The following is a 5,978-nucleotide window of genomic DNA, read 5'->3' on the forward strand; positions in this document are numbered from 1 at the left end:
ACCTTTCCTGCCTTTCAAATCACACTGCCCCAGCAACTCCCAATTAACCCTAACCCTGATTTTGAGGCCTCAGTCAGTCAGAGTTGACCATGGATGTTGTGTTCTAGATGTGTAGATACACAAGCCAGGGCAGTACGGTATCGAGAACGAGCTGTTGTCCTTGTAGCGAACTCCCGTCTCCACCATGCTGATGAATCCAAGAGAACGGCAGAGACCAATAGAGTTTGTCACCAGCAGTGCCACAGGAGTTCACAGTCAGCAGTGAACTTAACGTAGGACTGCCTTAGGGACCCCAGTTCTGGATTTTTTCCTTGGGGTTTACTCCCGAATCCTTCCTCATGGTGGGTATAGCTGCAAGGCAGTGGAAGTTTGAGATCAGAATTTCCTTCTCCTAGATGAGCTGCCAGCCGTAGCTGACGAACCCTGTCTGCCTGGAGCAACTGGTTTTTTGCCGGTAACCCGCTTTTCTCCTGTCAATAGAAATGGTTCTGCCAGGCTTAGTAGCTGAGCCACACGTGAAGGCCAGCAGCTGGACTTGGTTGTCAGGGGCTAGTTGAGTCTCATGCCATGGAAACATACAGTGAAATGCATTGCTTGTGTGACAGGCCTGCTATCCCAGAATGCTATCTGATTAATCATCCCTGACTCACCAATCACGGATTTGACCTTCAAGCCTTGACCCCAGGACTCACCAATCACGGATTTGACCTTCAAGCCTTGACCCCAGGACTCACCAATCACGGATTTGACCTTCAAGCCTTGACTCCAGGACTCACCAATCACGGATTTGACCTTCAAGCCTTGACCCCAGGACTCACCAATCACGGATTTGACCTTCAAGCCTTGACCCCAGGACTCACCAATCACGGATTTGACCTTCAAGCCTTGACCCCAGGACTTGCCAATCACGGGTTTAGCCTTTGGCCCTTGATTCCTTGAATCCTGGAATCCTGCACTCTGACGCTGAAGACCTGGTGATGGCGGTGGGTAGGTGGGGGGGGGGGGTGTCACCTGCCCTTATACAGGTATCCAACTAGGACTTGTCATTGTGGAGATGGACATTCTCCACAGCAATCTTGGCAGAGGGGCGATATCTTAATTGCATTCCGTCTTCCTAGAAGTTTCTCCACAGATCTGCCTGCTGGATGCCAGGTTGTTATGTAAAAGGAGCTTTTGTACAAAACAAATCCACAGCCAACACTGGCAAAGCAGGGTCTTTCTTAACCCAAAATCTACATTTTCTGTCTCGTTCTTATTCCCCTGTCTCCTTACGCTGCTAACTGCGTTGAAGTGGCTGAGTGGCATTACACCTTGGTAGTTTGCCAACGTCACTCTCTGCCAACCAAAAAGAGGCAATGAAACAGTCCAGTCATGCCTCACCCTGTTGGCCCTTCTCTTCTCTCTTGTGGCACGCAAGCTATAGTGGGGGTGCAGGGATGATTAATCAGATAGCATTCTGGGATAGCAGGCCTGTCACACAAGGAAGGATTGTGTTGGGTTAACCTCTAATCTTTGGAATGATGATGGTGACTTCACTGAACCACAAAATATTTGCAAAGGTCAAGAGGGTAGGTTAAGAGAAAATGCTTTCCCTTGCTGCCGAATCAAAATTAAGCGAAATTTCTGCACTTGAGATGTGGTATCCTCTACCTCAGAGGGTTCTGGTGGCTTAATTATTAAGTTATCTCAAAGTTGAGATTGATAGATTTCTGAACCTTGGAATTATCAAAGAATATGGAGGCAGGACAGGAAAATGGTGCAGATATACTCTCATGGCCACTTTATTAGGTGCACTTGTACACCTGTTTGTTAATGCAAATATCTAATCAGCCAATCATGTGGCAGCAACTCAATGCATGCAGACATGGTCAGGAGGTTCAGTTGATGTTCAAGCCAAACACTTTAATGGGGAAGAAATGTGATCTGAGTAACTTTGACCGTGGAACGATTGTTGGTGCCAGTTGGGGTGGTTTAAGTATCGCAGAAACTGCTGATCTCCTGGGATTTTCATGCTCAGCAGTCTCTAGAAGTGTAGCACTCTCACTCTGTCACTTGCAGGGATATGTGCCAGGAGGGAGAATATTGGGAAGGGACAAGGGGACAAAGGAATCATGGAAGGAGTGATTCCTGCTGAAATTGGAGAGTGGGGGGGAGGGGGGTAAAAATGTGTTTGGCAGTACGATAGTGTTTAACCTAACGTTATCATTGTGGTTAACCTAATGCTATTATAGTGCCAGCAATCAGTGACCAGGATTCAATTTTTGAAGAAAATGGCTCCAGCATCCAACGCAGTCAAAGGAGACGTCTTTCAGGCAGTTCACAAAACTACCTTTAATTTTTTTACTTCTTTCAAATATGTCTCTGCTACTATTGGAACCTGTGATTTATAGTCTGATGGTGTGTCTTCAGGCCATTTGAGTGATCTGAGGCTTTGCTGCCTCTGAGGGACTTTGGTGAGGTTTTGAATGGAGTGTTCAGCCTGGATGAGGGGTGTGAGCCCATGATCGGCTCTATTTCTCATTGATCTCATTGATTAAAGCATCAAGCTTTAATCAACAAGGATGAAAGGGAGGTGAGCGGTTGTTCGGAGACATCTGCCTGCATTCGGCTGGTCTCTCTCCCCCTTTCTGTCACTGTTGCTGGAGGAAGTTGTCTGTGTTTGGCCAGTTTCTCTCTCACCTCACTCACTACTCCTGGAGGAAGGTGTCTGCATTTGACTGCTCTCGCTCTCTCTCTCTCTCCCTCCACCTCTCTCTCCCTATCTCTCTCTCTCTCTCGATGCTGCTGGAGGATGGTGCCAGAGTCTTGGGTCTTGGGCAAGGTTTAATCGACACGGTTTGGGCACCGCAGTTCGTGTTGTATGTGTTGCTGGTTTCTGGTTACTTTTTGTCTTGCTATTTTGTGCATATATGATTGAGGTGGACTGGCACTGTGGCCAGCTGTCAACGAACAACACAGCACCGAATTGAAATGAACTGAATTAAACTGAGCAATCCTAGACTGTCTCAATGACTCTGTGGTTTGATGATTAATAATCTGTGTTTTTGCTCATTCTCTGCTATTTGTACAATTTGTTCTTTTTTTTGCACATTGGGTGTTTGATGTTTTCCTGGATGGGTTCCATGTTGTTTCTGTGTTTCATGGCCGTCTGTGGAGAAGATGAATCCCAGAGTTTTGTACTACATAGATACTTTGATAATGAATGTACTTTGAACTTCGAACTTCTGCCGGCGTTGGTAAGGGGTTTATACATACACCCTCCCTTTGACCATGTGCGTTTCTTCCCACTTTCAGAAACCCTTTGGATCAGCGGGAAGCCCCCAATGGCTCCAGACCTCTATGCCTTACTGTACCTGAGCATCGTTAATTTACCTAATTGTGACTTGTTTTACCTGTTAATTGCTCCCTAAAGTTTTTTGTGCAGCTTATTGGTAACTGGGGGGGGGGGGGTGGGTCTCTCGTACTACTTAAGTTATGCACAGCGAGTACTCGTTGCTCCGTCTTGAACCAGCCTTTCCACAGCGATGTTCATTCTGAGTGACCTGTGCATCTTCAATGATTCTTCTGTGAATAAACTCTCATCAGTGTTCTATACTCGATTCTCCAGTTTGCTAACCTGAGTTCATCTTACAACCGCATTCCAAAGATGTACTGTGCAAAAGTCATAGGCACATGTAAAAGAAAATTCTGTAAAGTGAAGACGCTTTCAAAAAAATTACTATAAAGGCCAGTAAACCGTAAAAAACTGAATCATGTCAATATTTGTGATCACCTTCTGTATAAAAAAACTGCATCAATTCTCCTAGGGGCACTGTTTTATAAGAAAATCGGCTGGTGGGTTGTTCCAAGCATCTTGGAGAACGTGCCACCATTCTTCTGCAAACTTTGGCTGTCTCGCTTGCTTCTGTCTCTCCAGGAAATCCCAGACAGCCTCAGCGACATTGAGATCAGGGCTCTGTGGAGGCCATACTATCTGAAACCATATAAAAGATCTAGGGTGCCGAAGACCTTTGCACAGTACTGTATGCGTTTAGGATTCTTGGCTAGCGGGCATGCTATGTTGGCACTGGAAACATGGCAACACTGTCGGGCTGCCCTCAGCACAGATGTAGGCTGTGTTGGTCATTGGTGCAACTCACTCATCTCACCATTCCCATGTGTGTGACAAATAAAGCTATCTTTAATCTTGATATGAAATTAATATATATTAATCTCATGATAGGATATGGTAACATATATGTACCAATAATATTTTGATTTTGACTATAAATTATTCTGAATAAGGGGTTCCCAACCGTTTTTATACCTTGGACTAATGCCATTGAGCAAGGGGCCCGTGGACTCCAGGTTGGGAACCCCTGTTCTAAGTCTTATTTCACTGGGAAAATGCCAGTGACCGTGTCCTGTGGTTGGACAGTTTGGGTTACTGGCAAAGTTTGCTGAAAATCCTCTGTGCATTGTTTAGCTAGTAACATTAAGCAAGATGTAGGTTAAGTCCATTAACTAACCACCACAGGGTGGTATTTCAGTTATTTGTACAACTTAACAAGTTAATCCATCATCACTGTACTCGTAAACCCAGTTACGCAGACGCTGTAATGGGCTCAGCAGATTTTTTTGGAATTTTATTAGATTTGCAATAATATAAAATAATTCTTGTAGCATATTTATCTGGAATAGAAATAAATTAAACGTGTCCATACATGCTTCCTGTATGATAATGTTGAAATACCGTATAACATGCATATTCCAAAATTCTATTCCATTATTATAAGCTTTTTAACTGTAAATTATCATTAAACACTTTTTAAGTATAAGGGTCTAGTTAAACTTTGATACACTGCCAAACATGCTGTATAGTTTCTCTGTTATACCTGGGAACAGTTGCATTTCCCAACACATTTCTTTGTGATTTATCAGATGCAGATAAGCTGTTGCATCTTGTTAGATTCCTCTTTGTTTTCTAGTTGGCTCAGTGAAGACATCAAAGGATCATCGTCCTAAGGTCCTGGTGGGGGGCAGGCCCCTCATTCCTGGAGATCAGGTATAGACTGTCTGCCTTATGTGACCTGGCTGGTGAGGGCCCCAGTCAGTGGCATGAAGTCCCATTATTGCCAACCATTCAATCTAAATGTTATACCCTTCACTGGAGCCATTGGCACTGCAGAAGATAGACACCAACTTGTAAGGAACTGTCTTAGCAAGGTTAGGATCAGGAGGATACAGATTTAAAACTTGCCAAAGGAACAAAAGCAATTAACAAGAGATTAGCTTTATTTGTCACATGTATGTCAAAGCATTCAGTGAAATGCATCATTTGTATCAAATCAAATCAGCGAGGATTGTTCCGGCCAGCCCGCAAGTGTCGCCAAGCTGCTGGCGCCAACATAGCGTGCCCATGACTCAGTAACCCTAACCTGTATGCCTTTTAGAAGACACGTGGGAGGAAACCGGAGCCCCCCCACCCCTGAGGAACCCCACATGGTTATGGGGAAAATGCTTACCAGCCGTAAGATTGTGGTTCAACTCCTAACAGTCCTTACAGCAGTTGAACCACAATCTTACAGCTGGTGTTGTAAAGCGTCGTGCTAACTGCTACTAAGATATTTAAACAAGCTGCTTTGATCTGAAATACGCTGTCTAAAAATCATTAGTAGCATTCAAAATTAAGTAAATACTTGAATGGAGTAGGGTAAGTTGGATTACTTTTTAAAAAGATATTATGATCTCAGTGGAACAAATAGCCTTCTGTTCCATGCACTGATGCCAAATGAACTTGTTGGGCTCTTTTTTTAACAACTTATTGCTCTGATATTATATTGCTGTTTCATACCCTGTAACTTACTGGTGAACTGAAGTTGTTACCACTGCAATTTTTATTAATCCTTTTGTAACTTTGGTGCCAACTTTCCAACTGATTTACTTGCAAATGAGGAAGAAATCAGTCATTTGCCCAGTCGACTGAAGAGTTTCCCAGT

The sequence above is a fragment of the Hypanus sabinus genome, chromosome 8 (assembly GCF_030144855.1).
Source record: "Hypanus sabinus isolate sHypSab1 chromosome 8, sHypSab1.hap1, whole genome shotgun sequence".
Classification (NCBI taxonomy): domain Eukaryota; kingdom Metazoa; phylum Chordata; class Chondrichthyes; order Myliobatiformes; family Dasyatidae; genus Hypanus; species Hypanus sabinus.